At 36.2% G+C, this 19,193-nt stretch overlaps 1 protein-coding gene and 1 non-coding gene across 21 annotated transcripts in view; one reads left to right on the top strand and one right to left on the bottom strand.

Moving 5' to 3' along the window:
• Dlgap1 (DLG associated protein 1) overlaps positions 1 to 19,193 on the top strand; it is an 888,020-nt gene that overhangs the window by 658,491 nt on the left and 210,336 nt on the right. The window lies entirely within an intron of this gene.
• Positions 4,844 to 4,908, bottom strand: LOC141422890 (small nucleolar RNA SNORD29). Its single transcript, XR_012447592.1, has one exon. It is a non-coding gene; the product is annotated as a small nucleolar RNA SNORD29 (small nucleolar RNA).

Below are 19,193 nucleotides of genomic sequence, written 5' to 3'. Positions count from 1 at the left end.
TTACCTATTAAACGTTTGGGATTCCAATATTATCATCTGTTCTTTTGCTATTACAATGGAATACATTTAGGCCAAAAAAATTTATCCATTTTTGTATTAGTAAGTGATTGTTCACTGCTTCTCTTAGAAAAGTTACACAGTAGGTGAATATTATCTTCCCATCCTCTCTCACCCAAGGCATAAGAAATTACTATAATTTACCAGAGCACAAAGGTAATAAAAATGGGTAGAAGTCATCTTTTCAACACATAAGCACAGAACTGGAAAAGCTTTTGGCTGCCAACAAGACTAATTATTACTGTCTTTGGATTTAATTGATCTAGCCAGAGTACATGTGGTCATTTAAATACTATTTGATTCTGATGGTAATAAATTGATGGAACATATTTCTGTTTTGTTCACGAGTGCTTTAAAATTGTTTTGGCCTTGTATCACCAGCAATTATACTTTTGGCTTAAAATCTGTGAAGTTAATGATTCCCCACATTCTCAGGAAAACCTTTTGCTGTTGTTCAAATGAATGAGTATTTATTTTCTCTAAGTTTCAGAACTGTTAGATTTCTTCTGCTAAAACTAATGCAAAATATTGTGAATGCATGTATGTTCATCTAGGTTTCAAAATTGTATTTTAAATGCCTTTTCTTCTGGCCACCTCTGGTCTTTTCACGTTAAGGCAGCAGGTGGCTATAAAGGAGCTGTAACAGCCAATACCATGAGGATAAGGCAGGCACAATGTTCACATCAGTCTGGTCACTAGGACTACCTGTATCTTTAGACACTCAGAGAAGAATTAAGGGAAAGTCTCAGCACCTCCCTCCCCCTGCCTTCCTTTCTTTCCACCCACAACGGCATCCACCTATCATGCAAAGAAAATGGAATGTTCACAGTTAGACACACTGGTGCCTCACCAGGTCCCCAAGTCCACCCCCATGAGTACACTCTTAAAGTGTGCACTTTTCACTATCACACACAGACACCCTGGTTCATCATCTTTGGAGATTAACGTGGTTCTGCATTTTCTTGAGCACAAACTCAGTTCCAATGTCTAGCTTTGCGCTAGTTTCTTTCTGCATGGAGTTAAAATACAGAGAGGCCAGACTGTAGTCCAATATCACAAACAGGATATTGACATGACTGTCAATATACAAAGTATTTTCATCAGCACAAGGATCATTCACGTGGTCTTTCATAGCTACACTTCCAATCCTGTCCCTTTCTTTACCTCTAGTAGTCACTAATCTGTTCCCCGTTTCTATAAATTTGTCACTCAGTTACTGTTCGTACCTTTTGGAACTGACCTTGTCATTTAGCATAATTTTCCGAGATCTATCCAGGCTGTTACTGTGTAGTATCCCGTGGTTTAGATGTACCATGGTTTACTTAACCATTTATTCATTGGGGAGTCTCTGGGTTGTTTCAGTTGGGGGCTTTTACAAATAAAACTGCTAGATACCTTAAAAGCAACTGAGGCCAATAGGAAAAGGGGACCAGGAACTAGAGAAAAGGTTAGATCAAAAAGAATTAGCCTAGAAGGTAACACACACGCACAGGAAATCAATGTGAGTCAATGCCCTGTATAGCTATCCTTATCTCAACCAGCAAAAACCCTTGTTCCTTCCTATTATTGCTTATACTCTCTCTTCAACAAAATTAGAGATAAGGGCAAAATAGTTTCTGCTGGGTATTGAGGGGGTGGGGGAGAGAGGGAGGGGGCGGAGTGGGTGGTAAGGGAGGGGGTGAGGGCAGGGGGGAGAAATGACCCAAGCCTTGTATGCACATATGAATAATAAAACAATAAATAAATAAATAAATAAATAAATATAGAACTGCTATCAATAACCTTGTAAAGGTTTTTAGAGTAGGCAAAGGTTTCATTTCTTGAATGAATACAATTGCTGGGTCATTCAGTAGTTGCATATTTAATATTTTTAAGAGACTGCAAACTGTTTTACAATGTTTGTACAATTTTATGTCCTGACCAGTCACAAGTGATCCCATTTTTTTTAATCCTTACCAGCATGTCATTGTTTTTATTTTAGCTGTCCTGATAGGTATGCCATGCTATCTCACTGTGGATTTCATTTTCACTTTACCAATGGCTACAATGTGAACATCTTTATGTGTGCTCATTTGTGAAATGTGTCTTCATGATTTTTGCCCATTTCTAGGTGGATTATTTTTTAGTGTTGGATTTTAAGAGTAGTTTATGCATACCGATTCTAGTCCTTTGTGAAATGTCAGATTTTCAACAATCTTCTCCCCCTTTAAGGGACTGTTAGGGAAGGGGAAGAGGCTAGGGTAGGGAGGCAGACAGGGGCAAGAGAGGGTGATGGGAGGGTGGACCTGATCAAGCACAATATATATGCATGTCTGCAAATGTCACAGTGAAACCCACTCATTTATTCAATTAATATGTGTTAATAATAGTAATTTTTAAAATTCGGTGTCTATGGGGGCAGGGGGGAGAAATAAACCAAGCCTTGTATGCACATATGAATAATAAAAGTAAAATGAAAAAAAAAATAAAATAAAATTCGGTGTCTAGCTTGTGTTTCATCTTAATAGTGTCTTGCACAGAACTAAAGGTTTTAATTTTTATTAAATCCAATATATTGTTTCCCTTTTGGTGGTCCTTCTTTCTTTCCTTCCTTCTTTCATTCTTTTCTTCCTTCCTTCCTCTCTTTCTTTCATGTCAAGCCTGAGAACTCTTCTTTACGTAGCTTAGAACCCCAAAGATTTTTTTCAGTGTTCTTTTCTAAAAGATTTTCTTCAATATTTTTCTATGTCTTACATCTAAGCCCATGATAAATTTTGAGTTCATTTTTTGATAAGGCACAAAACTCAAGTCAAAGTTCTTTTTCACCTCCTATTTTCTTTTCACCTCCTAAAATTCTTCTTAACCTCCAGTATATTTGTTTAAAAGGCTCTCTTTCCTCCATCAAATTGCCTTTGCACTTTTGTCAACGATCAGCTGGAGACATCTGTGTGGTACTCCTAAATTCTCCATCCCATTGCCTTGATTCATGCTACTGCAGAGTATATCTTAATTCTAAGTAGAGTGAACAAACCCTCCCACTTTATTCTTCTCTTCAGAATTGTTTTGCCTGCTATTGTTCCTTTGGCTTTCCTAACAAATTTTAGAATATTTATGTCTTTACCTACAAAAAATGAATGTGTGTAAAGTTGCTTGTTTTCTGCAGAAACTGTATTGACATTTTCTGTTTCATCCCTGATAGTGAGAATTTGTGTTTTCTCTTTTTTATTGTTTGCCAGACTTGCAAGAGGTTTGTCAACTTTATAAACCTTTTCAAAGAACCAGGCCAGGTACAGTGGCACACACCGATGATCCCAGCACTCAGGAAGCTGAAACAGGAGGATCATGAGTTTGCGGCCAGACTAGACTACATAGGGAGACTCTGTCTCAAAAATCAAAACAAAACAAAAAAGCCTTCCAAAAAACCACATCATTGTTTCATTGATTTTCTCTATTATTTTTCTGCTTTTAGTTTCATTGATTTCTGCTCTTATTTATTTTTTCCTTCCTTCTGCTTGTTTTGAGTCTACTCTGACCTTTTCTTATCTAGGTTCCTGAGGAAGAAGTTTATTGATTTGAGACTTTTTTTTCTTTTCTAATATATACATTTAGTGCTGTAAATTTCCCTTTCAGCACTGCATTAGCTATGTCCCACAAGTTTTAATATGTTGTATTTTAATTTTTCTGCAGTTCAGTGTATTTGTTTATTTCCCTCGAAACTTCCTTTTTTGATCTCTGGCTTACTTAGCTTTGTGTTTGTTTGACTTCTATGCATTTAAAGATGTTCTTGGGCTGGAGGTGCAGCTCAAGTAGAAGAGTGCCTGCCTAGCAAACATGAGGCCTTGAATTTAAACCCCAGTACCACAAAAAAGTCACACAAAAAAATACATAGAGGTATTCTTGTTATCTTTCTGTTATTGACTGCTCATATGACTCCACTGTGGTTGAAAAACACACTGTATATAATTTCGATTCTCTTAATTTTGTGGAGGAGTATTTTTATAGTCCTGAATATGGTCTATCTTAGAGTATATTCCATAGGCTCATGGAAAGAATATAATCTCTGCTATTTTTGCATGGAGTGCTCGTCAATGTCGGTTTGAGTCTATTGGTTGATGGAGTCTTTGAGTTCTTCTGCATCTTTTCTGTCTTATTGTTCTATCATTGTTAAGAGGTAACTGTTGAAGTCCCCAGTTATAATTACGGATTTTTTTCTTCCATCAATTTTTCATTAACTATTTTGCAATATAAGCATGCCATTGTTTGCTGCATAAACATTTAGGATTGCTATGTCTTCTTGGTAGATTGACCTTTGATATGTCATTCCCTGTGTCTGATAGTTTCATTCCTCTGAAGTTTACTTTATCTGATATTAATAGAGCCATTCTTGTTTTCCTTTAATGTCTGTGTGATTTGTATTTCCCATCCTTTTACTTTCAACTTGTCTACATTGTTATATTTGAGGTGATTTCTTGTTAAGGAAAAGCAGTTTTATTAGATAATTTTAAATGACAGTATGCTAACTTGAACAGCTAGGTTACGTAAGGTCCCTTTTTGATATTATCCAATCTTCAAGACATGATTGCATTTATATACACCTTGTTCTTTCTTCAGACCTCTAACTGCAGCCTGAAGTTGAGCACTGCTGTCTAGAGTTGAGCAAAGACATGATTCAGTTTCCCTCAAATCCCTGGGCTCCAGACAAGGCAATGGATCTTTGAACCAACAGCATGCTGTTGGTAATAGTACCTGGAAAAGGACAAAACTGTGGCTGATAGGTTCCTTACATATGCCCTCCTTCCCACTTCCAGTCTCTCGGGTGCTCATGTGTTTTCATTACCAGTCATAGTGAGATGGTTTGATTCATGATAGAAAAGAAGTGAGTTTCTTAATCTACTCTGCAAATCCTTATCTTTTAATTAATGCATTTAAACCATTTACATTAAATGTAATGATTACTTTTTAGGGAGTTAGTGCGTCATTTTATATTGTTTTCTGATGGGTCTCCATTCTGGTTTTTTTTTTTTTCTTACCTGCCTATATAATACTAGAAATTTTTCAGAATTCTATTTTTATCTGCTTACAGTGTTTTTGAATGTGACCTTTTGCATAATATTTAGTGATAGCTTCTAGATATTATAATTTATCAAAGCCTAATGACATAATCATCTTACCAGTTTTCAGGAAGCATAGAAACCTTTACTCTTTTCTATCTTTTTCCTCTCTTCCATATATAATATAATACCTCAGATATTTCCTCTGCATACATTTAGAACCACATTGGACATTGTTATAATTTTTGCTTCAACCATCAAACGTAATTTAGAAAACTCAAAAAGAAAAATGAAACTTATTACATTTACTTAAATTTTTGCTTACCGTGTCCTTTCTTCCTTCTTGATGCTCCAGTATTCCTTCTTTTATCGTTAATTTTCAGTTTAGAGAATGTCCTTTGGCCATTTTGCCAAAATAGATTTGCTGGTGACAATTACTTTTAGTTTTCCTTTGCCTGGGCATATTTTATTTCCTTTCATTCTTAAGGATAATTATGCTGAATATAAAATTCTGGGTTGACAGTTCTTTTCTTTCAGCACTTGAAAAATGCTGAATCACTTCCTTCTCATCTCCGTGGCATCTAAGGAGAGATTTGTCACATTGTTTCTTTCCTGTAGATAGGTATCATTTTTGTTTGTTTTCAATGCTTCTTTAGTTTTCATAGGCTTAACTACGATAGGTCATGGTGTGGATTTCTCTACATATATTCTGTTTAGAATGGGTTTGCTCACCTTCTCGTTTCTGTGATTTTATATCTCTTGACAAATTTGGGAAGTTTTCAGCCATCATTCCTTTGAATGCTTTTTTAGCCAAACTTTCTATATCAGATGGTCCTCCAGGGATTCTAATGACACAAACGTCAGATCTTTCATTACACTCCTACAGGTCCATAAGTCTCTACGTCTTTTTTTTTTAATCTTCTCTCTGTTCAGATTATGTGATTTCTATTTTTCTGGCTTCCAGTTCACTGATTCTTTTCTCTTTCCCCCTCTTTCTTCTGCTAAAGCCATTCTCTAAGGTTTATATTCCAGTTGTTTTATTTTTCCATTCCAGAATTTTGATTTGTTTCTTCTTTATAGCCTCTATTTATTTACCAAGATTTTCTAGTTAATTTGATGAGATCATCTATTGTTTTCATTAGTTTCAAGTAAGTTTATAATTGCTCATTTGACGTATTGTCATGACTGCTTTAAAGTCTTTTCAGATAATTGTAATATTTCTGTCATTACAATGTTAAGATCTGTTGATTGGTTTTATTCAATGTTTTAGATCTTTTTGTATCTTAGTATAACAATTGAAACCTGGACATTTTGGGTTTCTTATAAAGTATTTGTAATATTTAAACCTTCTGTTTTATCTGGGTTTTTTTTTTTAAATCACTTTTCCAGCAAAGGAAAAAGAGACACCACCTCGTGACTTCAAATTTTTCACTCAAACTCTGTTAACATGAGCTGGAAATCAAGATGGAGGCTCCTCATTATTGCTTGGTAGGGCGTATTCCAGCTCTCCACATGGTATCTCACTGCCTGGAGGGTGGCCCAGTGACCACTGGGAAGTGATGACAGTCCTGACTTGGAGAGAGCTTTCTCTCGCTCCATTACTACTGAACCCAACTGGGGGCAATGGGAGATGCAGAAAGGACAAATGATAGAAGACAGACATGCATAAAGCTGGGGACAGGTGTGTTGGGCACTCAGATAGAGACACACAACAGCCTCATTGCTTTTTTACTTCTCTTCACTCTGCTTCTTTTCTCTTATTCTTTAAAACCTTGCTTCTAAGGTCTTTCTATAAAACCTTGCTTCTTTTCTATTCTTTAAAGTCTCTTTCCTTAGACTCACACTGTCCTATGTCCCCTTTAGTCTCTCTTAAAGTCTTGGTCCTTAGACTTACACTGTCCCATGTTCTCTTTAGCTTTTCTTTTGCTTAGCTTTTCTAAAGCCTATGTATAAAGTTCTCGGTGCAGAAAGCTGCTCTGGTGGAGACACACAGCCAGCAGCAGTGACAGCAGCAGCCAATCACAATCCCCTGTCAAAACCCTTCCATCAATCCCCCATAAAAAAAACCTCATGTGTCCTCCTTCAGCAAGTCTTTTATATCCAGTGGTGAACAAGGTAGTGAAGCAACAGTTCTCTGGAAGGGATGTGACATTATAACAAGAGACCCCTGCACTCCTACCTCCCTGAATATAAACAACTTAGGAAAAGCAGCTATGCTGCATTTTGCACTCTTCCGTGGCTGGGGCCATGCCAATCTAAGCCTCCCAATTATTGGGCACAGCTATGCTTATGTCAAATTCTCATAGACTTCTCATAATCGGCTTCCCACACTGACTCTCCACTTGGCCTCTATTGAAACCCCCTCTTTAACAAGGGAGAGGGACACCTCATTACTGCTGAGTGAGAAAAAAGTCCAGGCCCCCCAGTGTTCTTCACTAGCACCATGGATAGGTGAATCCTCCTGATAATAAAAGCCCCAAATCCTTCCTTGGCCTTTGACACATTGGTGGCAATGCTGGTATGCTTGGGTACAGCCCCATGACAGGGCAAGGCTAGGATCCCCACTTGGCCTTTGTTGATGTGGATGGAGGCTGTGCCACAGTTACTGAGTGTTTGGCTGGAGAAGAGCAGCCATGGTCTAAAGGTTTTCTGCCTAGGAGGCTGCTCCTTTCCTGGTTCTTCCACTAGACACAGCAGCTTTTGTTGGGACTTTTTTTGACTACATCTGCTGGCATTTCCAAGTTAGCAGCCTCTTCAACTCCAACTCCAGAGTACATAAGATAAAAAGAAAGCCCAGAGAATTCATGATTGTGTTGATCCTCAAGTTTCAAGATCCCTAACTGGCCTGCCTTCTTCTCTCCACCTCAGTCTTACACTTCTTTTACATCTAACATCCAGAGTTTTCATTTGTTCTTAACAGGTAGAACAAGGAGAACTATGTCTTCTGCATCTTCCCAGAAACAGAAGTCTCTCCTGGACTTACTTTTAGCAATAAAACTTTTCCTTGATGAAAACAACAGAATTATGTTCCTAATTTACTGTTCAAAGTTGGAAAGTAAACATCATGTTAGAACTGGCTAAGTAGGTGTAAAACACTAAATACTTGTTCTATACCTTGTAATTGGGCCTTTGATAACTGAGAAAGATTGGGGTTTATGGAGGGGATAGGGCTATCTCAGGACACACACTCAAATCAAAGGCCCTCAATTGAGTCAAAAGATTTTTCACCAAAACATAGTTTTAAGAAGACTCAAAATGACTAACATGGTTACACTAATTGGGAGAATTGATGATGACTTTTTTCTTTTCTATAAAAACTTTCTACATGACAATATTACTTCTTCTTTTCCCCTGCTGGGCATGGAATCCAGGGCCCTATATGCTCTACCCTTGAGTTACATCCCAACCCCCTACTATATTTATAATAACAAAATATTTAAATTTTAAAAGTATGTTTTACTTTTACTTGAATGGTTAAGTTGTATTACAATTACACCTCATAATACTATCAATCCCATTTGTTGTAGTTTTATTGAGCTGTGATTCACACACAACTAACTGCTTAAACATGTACAATGTGATGAGTTTTGATGCCTTCTTTCAGTTTTAAATATTTAACAATACATTCACCTAATTGTATAAGTTTATTATACGTTAAAGAATTAATAAATTCAGTGCCCACTTGAATGATTCTCTTAGAACAGGAAACACCCATAAAACAAAGAATGAAGATTCCAAACAAGGCTTGACCTAAAGGATAATTAACACTAACATTTACTAAGCATTTTCACTTAGCTGGGTTTTAGGCAATTTGTTTTAATATAATACTTTAAAAGATAGCTCATAACCTAGAAATTCATAAACTTAAGTTTAAAATTTTATCTGAAAAATTAGACCAACCTATGACTAATTTATATACAAGAGGTATATAAAAGAATATATATGTATGCCATATATATATATAAGGTGAGCTCTCAGTTTTTGTGAAGGAAACTGACACATTTTAAAGGAAATTTAAGTGTTTTGAAAAAATCAAAACCTTCTAATAAAGGTGCCAACTAAATCTATGTGCATAAAATATGAGCTTATTATGCCTTTCTGGTTTTGGTTTCTGGGTTAGATTTTTCCAAGATATTTCCAGGGCTGCTGTATACATATATCCAAGCTGTAGTACACAAGAGTGATATATCTAGCAGGATTTCGTTTGCGTTGTAATTACATAAAACTTTATGTGAGAGTGTGCAAGTGGACATGAAATCCCGAGCTTTCAAGGAAGGCCACTCACCTATGTAAATAGACAACACACACAGCCATGCTCACAGACCGATAGTTTGTGATGACCTAGAAAATAGAGAGGCAGCATAGTTTCACTAACAAGAAGTATATGTCCTTCTTTGGCATACGTGGTTGACACAGATGTATCAACGCATATAAATGCATTTCGAATAGTTTGAAACAGTGGGCCACAATAGTTTGCAGGGAAAAATAAAAACAAACAAATGAGAACTGGGTAATAAGGTTGTATGCAGTCAGTTAAACAGCATTCTAGTAAAGACTACATTTTTTTATTTTATTTTGTCATTTTTACATTTACTTACATGTGTGTACATTATTTGCACCACCTCCCCCCAGACTCCCCACTTCTGGGCAGAACCTGTTCTGCCCTCTTGTTCTCCAATTTTGTTGAAGAGATAATAAGAAACACATAGCATTTTTGCTAGTTTGAGATAAAGATAGCTATAGAGAGAGATTCCTCGTGTTTTTACCATGCACATGTGTATTACAACCCACACTGGTTCTTCTCTACTAGAACTCTTCACTACTTCCTGGTCCCCTTCCCACAGTGGCCTCTGCCAGTTTATGATTACTATATTCCCTCCTCTACAGTGAGCACGTCAACTACATTCAAGTTTTAGATTTCTGTCCCTTTCCCTATTCCTCCCGTGCGTATTCTCCACTTAGTGTGTGACCCATGTCCAATAATTTTTCTGCATTTGTTTAGGTCTATAATTCACATATGAGAGAGAACATGCCATTTTTGGCCTTGTGAGCCTGGCTAACTTCACTTAAGATGCTGTTCTCCAGTTCTATCCATTTACTTGCGAATGACAAAATTTCATTCTTTGTGGCTGAGTAAAACTCCATTGTGTATAAATACCACATTTTCTTAATCCATTCATCAGTAGTGGGGCATCTTGGCTGTTTCTATAGCTTGGCTATTATGAATAGTGCTGCAGTAAACGTGGGTGTACAGGTGTCTTTGTTGTAATCTGAAGATGACATTATTATTGAACTGAGTAAACACAGGCCAGCACTGATTTGTGTAATCCTAGTCAATAACTTATGAACATTGGGTAAGATAGATGACATGCTCATAGGAAAGTACAAGGTAGATAAGATGACAAAATTAAGAAAAAACAGCTTTCAACTCTGTTTCCAAACTTATCAGCCTCAGTTTCTTCATCTGTAAACTACAAATAATACTGCTCTGTGGTTGTTATAATACTCCATAATTTTGGTGTGATTGCTGAGGAAGACACTGTACCTAAAGCACTTAAATTCATAAGAACAATGTTCACTAAATTATTGTTTTGTTCTTTTTACTCTCATCACATCGCTGGTGACAGATAGCTGTGAAGAATGGGTGACTTATTGCATGAGGATGACAGAATTAGCCTTTGGTTTCAATTTAACAGGAACAAAGACTGAAATTTCCCAATGATTTAAGATCACTTGATGTGACGACCTAAACAGAAATTTACCAGAAGCTAGCAGCGTGATTATAGGCCACACAACCCACAGCTTTCTCAGGCTACATCCTGGCAGGATTTCCACAGAACATAAATGTTAATGGCCATTCTGTATTCTGCACATTTCAGCCCACATTTGAAAGGCTGAGTGTGGTTCTGGGCACCCTATGGTAAAAGATAAGTTAACAGATTGGTCCACCTTTAAGGAAGAGTCACCAAGGCTAGAATGAACCTGGAAATGTTAACATAAGAGCAGTAGAGGGGCAGGTCGCTAGGGAAGTACATGACAGAGTGCTCAAACAATTGAAGACCATTACATGTAAGACATACCTTTTTTGATAGCTTTTGTCCTGCTACTAGTGAGTTTAGACAAGAAATAGAAGAAAACAAACATTAAAAGATTTACTTTAAAATCTGTTCTCAGTTGCTTTATTTCTGCCTAAAGTCAAGTCAGAATATGAAGCAATTTGTGAAAAATCTATCAAAACACTTCTACGCAGGTTTTAAGTGCCCCGATTTGTTGACATCAATTTACATCCATGTAAGTGCATCTGCTCTGCCCTGACACTTTCAAAATTAAAAGAAATACTCTGTATTCACCTGAAAAAAGCACTTAGGTCACTGTTTCTACTCCCTCCCCCTCCTAGAATTATCAGGGTGGCCTCTTTACTACCTTTTGTATTGGAATTGTCATCTTTTCTTGGCTTTGGAAACAGCAGAGTTTATACAAATATAAAGTTATGCACCTTCTAAGCTGCAACTCAAATGAAGACAATTATTCAGTTAAACAAAACATCTTTAAAATATTTGAACCATGTAAAGATTTACATTTATAACATAACCTGCTAATTAAAAGACTCCTTGAAAATTTACAGGATCTACAACCGATTTACAGATGCCTGTAATAGTTTGCAGATTGGTTTACAGTTACATATATCAATTTCTTTTCAGAAATACCATTAATAAAATGTGTGATTTACCATATATCTATTATAGCAAAAAAATAGACTCATAAAATAAAATATGTTTTAGGCATTTATGATGCAAGTATTTATTAGTATAACATAAGAATAATGCCTTTTTAATGACAAAAGATTTTATTAGCCAAAAAAGCACTGAAGAGCTTCCAGGATGTTTCAAAGTAAAACCTGGCTATCCCTTCCAGAACATAACTAGAATAGCAGCAATCCCTGGGTATACCTTAAAAATAACTGTGAAGATTCCATTTATGTTAACTGGTTCTAAAGTAATTACTTGTTACAAAATAAAAGCAAAAGCAAACATTTAGTTAGGAGTGATGGTATACACCTATAATCCCAGCACTCAAGAGGCCAAGGCAGGAGGAAAACAAGTTCAAGACAGCCTGGGGACTATATGAAATTAAAAGGCTTCTGCACAACAAAAGAAATGGTTTCTAAATTGAAGAGGCTGCCCACAGAATGGGAGAAAATCTTTGCCAGCTATACATTAGGTAAGGGACTGATCACCAGAATATACAGGGAGCTCAAAAAACTAAATTCCCCAAAAATCAATGACCCAATGAAGAAATGGACAAATGAACTGAACAGAGCCTTTTCAAAAGAAGAAATACAAATGGCTAAAAAAAATGTGAAAAAAAATGTTCACCATCCCTGGCCATAAAGGAAATGCGGATCAAAACCACATTAAGATTCCACCTCACTCCTATTAAAATAACTACTGTCGAGAATACCACCACCAACAAATGTAGACAAGGATGTGGGGAAAATGGAAGCCTCATACACTGCTGGTGGGAATGCAAGCTAGTACAACCACTTTGGAAAACAATATAGAGGCTCCTTAAAAAACTAAAAATAGATCTGCCATACGACCACAATACCACTCCTCAGAATATACCCAAAGTAATGTGAGTCAGCTTACAACAAAGGCACCTGCACACCCGTGTTTATTGCAGCACTATTCACAATAGCCAAGTTATGGAAACAACCAAGATGCCCTACTACAGATGAATGGATTAAGAAAATGTGGTATTTATACACAATGGAATTTTACTCAGCCATGAGGAAGAATGAAATCTTGTCATTCTCAAGTAAATGGATAGTACTGGAGAACATCATCTTAAGTGAAGTTAGCCAGGCTCAGAAGACCAAAAGCCATATGTTCTCTCTTATATGTGTAATACAGACCTAACACAAATGCAGTAATATTATGAAACACTGGTCACACTGAGGGAAGGTCACATACAGGAGGGGGAGGGCAAAAGAAGGAAACTAAGAAGTTGAATATGGTTGATATACTCTATACAAGCATGAGTATAGAAATCTTAAATGGGCTGAAACCACCGTAAGAAAGGGACTAAGGTAGAATGAAGAAAATTAAAGAAGATAAACCAGTTAGGGTTATAATACATATATATACATAGAAATGTCTCAAGGAAACTCCCTTGTAGCTTCCTTTATCACAAACAAGCAAAAATGTCATTTTTTTTCTTTTTTCTTCTACAAGATCAGGGAACTGGAAGATAGAACAGGTCCTGCTTGGGGAACGGATATCACTAGGAGGGGTGAGGTGGCAGGGAAAGGGGATAGGAGAGTGAGTACAGTGCAAAAAATGTGTACACATATATGTAAATGCAAAAATGTTATCTGTTGAAACTATTCCAGGAATCAGGAGAGGAGGGTAAAGGAGAGTGATAGAGGGTATGAATTCAAGTAGGATATATTTGATACACTGTAAGAACCTTTGTAAATGCCACAGTGTGCCCCCACCAACATAACAATAAAGGAAAAAGGAAGAAAGACCAGCCTGAGCTACACAGAAAGACCCTGTTTTTGAAAACACTTTTTTAAAAAAGCTGGGCATACTAACACATAAATGTAATCCCAGTGACTCAGGAGGCAGAGATAGGAGGATCACGGTCTGAGGCCAACTCAGACAAAAGTTAGCAAGACATGATGTCTCACATCTGTGATCCCAGCTATGCGGGAGGTTAAAGTAGAAGGGTCATGATGAGTGGGGCAAACTTGAGACCCTATCTGAGAACGAACTAGAAGCAAAAAAACTGGAATTGTGGTTCAAGTGGTAGAGAGTTTACCTATCAAGCATGAGGCCCTGAGTTCAATCCCCAGAGCCTGAATTTGGTTTTTACTTGCTTGCATATGTCTAAGAAAAGAAATTTCACCATGAAGCATGTTAAAAATGAAAAATTATTTCTAACTTATACATAAACCCAAGTGCTCACTCTTACCATGGAATCAAAACTTACTTCTGAAAATTATCTGCAGAAATATTATGTAAACACATAGAGCTTTGAGATAGACTAAGAACATCTTCCTATATTCTATGCATCAGAATGCAAAGATCTATTATGTAAACTTGAGGCCCCTAGATATTACATGACACTAACTTGGGATAGATAGATTTTAAATGACTGTGTGCATACATATATGCACCATAAACCAAATTACATACTTTCTAATGCCAACTCAGTAGAAAGGAAATAAAAACTTAATATGAAAACAATGTTACTTTTTTTAAAGAAAGTGTTTAAGTGAAAAAACAAACCCTTTCAACATGGACTGAGCTCTAAACCATTCAGAGTTGGAGGAGAATCTCTTTGGTTGTTGCCCCATGTAACAGAACACATAAGTCTTCACTCTATTCAGGAAGTCTGATCATCTCCAGTGTTCACTTATATACTACAGACTTCAAAGCACTAAACCTGGTTCTGGATTTTTTTTGGTCTATTAATTGTCTCCTCTGCATCAAACAGTGAAACATCTTCAGTGTCATCATTATTGTCCTGCAGCAACATGACAGCCCTGCACCAGTCCCCAACTGTCATCTTTCTTAGTAGCAAAATTATTTAAAAGAAATACTGGTTCTTAAACTTGACATTAGTCTGAACAGTGTCTTGGGTGATCACTGACTGCCTATAAACGTATTTTGCTGAATGTCTTAATCATGACAATGCAATTTATTTTCAATAATACAATATCAAGTTTTGACTATATTACTGTTTTTGTAACTCCTAGAGCAGTAAAATTATACTGAGATTTACTACTATAAAATCAGTTGTCTACATTCATGGGTCTGTATCCATGGATTGAGTCAGGTGTGGACATTTTTAAAAAACCACTGCATCTATACTGAACATGTACAGACTTTTCTTACCATTACTTCCTAAACAATACAGTAGAACAACTGTTCACATTGCATTAACACTTTATTAGGTATTATAAGTAATTTATAGATGATTTGGCATATAGGGATGACATGCATAGTTATATTCAAATACTTTACCATTTTACATATGAGACTTAAGTACCTGCAGATTTTGATATTAAGAAAGGTTATTTCCTTTCTGCTTCCAGAGAGAGAAACAAATTCCCCTCTGCCTGACCATATTCTTCAAAATGGGTAAAACATGGGGGAATTCTGGAACCAATTCCTTACAGATATAAAGGGATAGCAGTACTTCCCGCCAACTAATAGAAATACTATTCTATCTTCAGTCTTGGCAATAATAGTCTCTGAAGTACTTCTTTATTATTTAGCATCCTTCAAACTTGCAATAAGCAATCAAAAGAGTACTTCTTCAGGGGAAAATAAGTGATGATTTGTTTTTATTGCATTGGTCCCCAAATTTGCTGTTAGCAAAATTGCTAAGAAATGAAATAGAAAAGAGGAAGTACTTCTGTTAAGGGGAGATTCCTCCTTCTGGGTATGTATGCAAAAGAACTACAAGCAGGGACTCAAGCAGAAATTTGTACGCTCGTGTTTATAGCATCATTAATAGCTGAAAGGCGGGAATCAATTCAAGTGTCCTTCCACAGCTGAACAGATAAGCAAAATGTGGTGTGTACATTCAATAAGATACTATCCAGCCTTAAAGGAAGGAAATACTATAATGGGCTATGATGTGCATGAGCCTTGAAGACATTGCTAAGGTAAATAGGCCAATCCCAAAAGAATCATTATATGAACCTGTCACAAAAGGAATGAGCTGGGCACCAGTGGCTCACACCTGTAATCCTAGCTACTCAGGAGGCAGAGATCAGGAGAATTACTCTTCAAAGCCAACCCGGGAAAATAGTTCATGAGACCCTATCTTCAAAAAAACACCACCACAAAAAAGGGCTGGTAGAGTGGCTCAAGTGATAGAGTGCTGCCTACCAAGCATGGGGCCCTGAGTTCAAACCCCAGTACCACAAAACAGAAGAGTAAAGCGTGGCTCACTCAGTGCTATGGATCCAAGTGAGCCTGTAATTGACTTTCCAGGTTTTACCACATTGCAGAGCCAAGTTTACCAGAACAAGCTACCCATTGTGAGACTACTTGTGTTATAGGCAACTGCCCTCTACAACACTTCTCTCTAGATTATTTTAATTGATTTAGTGTTCAATTTCATGCTAAGCAAACTAAAGCAAAGGTAACTGCAGAAGTTATTTTGAAACAATATGTAAGTATTTGCATAAAACCAGTACCTTAGAGTAGAAGAAAGACAGGGAAGGAACGCCATCCTGCTTCAGTTGTGGTTCAATTCTGGGTAGTAATTTTGGTGATTTGTCCAAATATGCACCATGTCCTCACACAGACCTCCCCAGATGATAAAAGCTGGATATAGCCCTGAAAGTCCAGCATGGAGTTCTTTGGAGCTAAGTCTTCACATACTCCCTGCTGTATCTTCAACCAGCCAGCGATTAAGCTCTGCTGGGCACCTTGAGATACTAAGAAAGGTTATTTCTTTTCTGTTACCTAAGAGAGAAATAAAAACCCCTCTGCCTAACTGTATTCGTCATAGTGGATAAAAGGTGTCACCACCTGCCTTCCATCATCCAGGGTCAGAATTCTGCAGGTCTCCCTCAGCCACTGCCCGTTCTCCAAGGCTATCCTGTAACCTCTGCTCAGCTTTTTCCTCCACGGTTCCCTGATTCTCCTCACACCATCATCAAGATGTCACTCTCGTCTCAATGTCTGAACAGGTCTTCGTGTCCTCCTACCCTCTTCCTCTCATGATATACAACAGATATTTGAGGTCTCTTGGTATATGTCATGTTGAGCGTAGATTATTGATTGAGATGATTTCTTTTTTCCAGCAGTGGAATATAAAGCTATTAATTTTCTTGTTAACACTGCATTCACTACATCTCATAAACTTCAATAGGCAGGGTCTTCATCTTTATTCAGTTCAAAGTACTTTATAATTTTCCTATAATTCTTCAAAACAAATTCCAACTTAGTTTTATTATGATTGGGGACATCATTTGTTTAATAATCATTTGGATAATTCAATCATTTTCAATATATTCAGGCTCAGTCTATGGCCTACTATGCAGGCCAGCCAGAGATGTGTCTTTGAAAAGGATATATGTTTTTATTTTGTTCAGCTGAGTGTGGGTCTGGTTGGTTGTAATATTGTTCAAGTCTTCTGTATCCTTACTGATTTTCTGTCAAATTGTGTTATTATTGAGAGTCAAGTATTAAAGTCTCCAACTACTGTTATTGAATTATCCATTTTTCCCTTCAACTCTGTCAATTTTAGTACCATATATTTGGTGGCTCTATTGTTAGGTGCATTTATAACTGTAGCATTTTTCCTAATAGATTGACACTTTTGTCATTATAAAATGTCCTTTGTGTCTTAAGGAATCTTTCTTGGATCCTAAAGTATATTTCATTCAGTATTAGCGTAGTCATTCCAGTTCTCTTTCACTTTTTGTTTACATTCTATATCTTCTATGATCATTTTACTTAACTTATTTGTGTTTTGTAATCTCAAGTGTATCTCTTCAGGGTCAATCATGGTTGTGACTCAGGATGAGTATGGTCAGGCCAAACTTTCTCCCTATAGCTCCCTATAGCATTAATGACAAATTAATCAATAATTGATTGTTTCATTACTAATAAAGTACCCTCCTAATTAGTCTTTTCACTCGAGTAGTCAGTTTGATTATCTGTTAATAAATATTGTTAAAATTTTTAAAAATACAAATAATAAAGTATGTCTTACATAGATAGCATACAACTGGATCCTGTTTTTTTAATCCAGTCCTACAATCTCTGCCTTTTGATTGAGTTATTTAATCAGTGTTACACTTAATATAATTATTTATGTAAGATTTAGATTGCCCCTTTTTTGTTTTGTTTTCTAAGGGTTTTTTATTTTTTTGGGTTTTTTTTTTTTTTTTTTTTTTTGAGGCAGGCCTTTTCTATATAGCCTAGACTGAACTCAAACTGGAGGAAAGCCTCCCACACCTGCCTCTGCCTCCTGAGTATTGAGATTATAAGCAGGCCACAACTCACTGAGTTTTCTAGATGTCTTGTGTGTCTTTTTCTCTTCTATTCCTCTGTTATTGCTTTGTTAGTATTATATGCATAATTTGTGCACCATTTAAATTCCTCTTTTTCATACTATATATTTTTAATTATTTTTCACAGTGGTTGCTCTGGAAATTACAACATGGATCTTAACTTAGTCTAGTTCAAATTAATATTAATTGAATTCCAATAATATATAAATTTTTATTGCCTATGTTAAAGTTTATTGATTCTTCGATCAGCTGTTGAGCCCCTCAAGTGAAATTTACATTTTAGTTATTACTTAGTAATGAAAACTTATTCACTTAGTTACTATATTTATTACTTACTTAGCTTATTTCAAAACTAACAATTATTATTTTGAACCATAGAATATATATTTAAATTTTTATCATATGTACTTATTTATTGATATTTTCTATTTGGTGGTACATAGCTTTTAATACTTTCCTTTAAATCTTTATACATAGTTTCTTTTCATTCCTTGAGGTTATTTATAACAAATTGAAAGTCTATTAAGCCCAACATCAGGGCCCCCTCAAAAACATTTTCTATTAGTTGCTTTTTTTCCTGTGTATGATCTGCACTTTTTTATTTCTTTGTGTATCTCATAATTTTTGTTGAAAATGTGCCTTTTAGATAATTCAACAACTCTTGAACCAGATGCCCTTCTATCCCTCTTTTCTTTCATAACCTTTATAATTCAAAAATAAAACCTATACAGACTATCATACAAAATAAGGATATGGTTTAATGGATTATTATAAGACAAACACCCTTGTAACTACCATCCAACTCAAGAAATGATACTTTACTCCATTCCCAATCACAATTGTCTCCTTCTAAAAAGTAGCCACTTTCCTAACACTTATTATAATTACTCCATTGCATTTATTTATTTTTATCATTCAAATGTGCTTCACTGGACACTATACTCGATTTTTTTCTATTTCATTGTTTTGGGATGTGTTTTGAGTTTCTTAATTTGCAAGTTTCTCCCTTCATTTCTCTCTCCTCATCTAAGTTTCCTTTTCATCATTAAGATCGCTAAGTTTGT

This window comes from Castor canadensis, chromosome 4 (genome assembly GCF_047511655.1).
Source record: "Castor canadensis chromosome 4, mCasCan1.hap1v2, whole genome shotgun sequence".
NCBI classification, from domain to species: Eukaryota; Metazoa; Chordata; class Mammalia; order Rodentia; family Castoridae; genus Castor; species Castor canadensis.
This window is presented reverse-complemented; position numbering and strand designations above follow the sequence as displayed.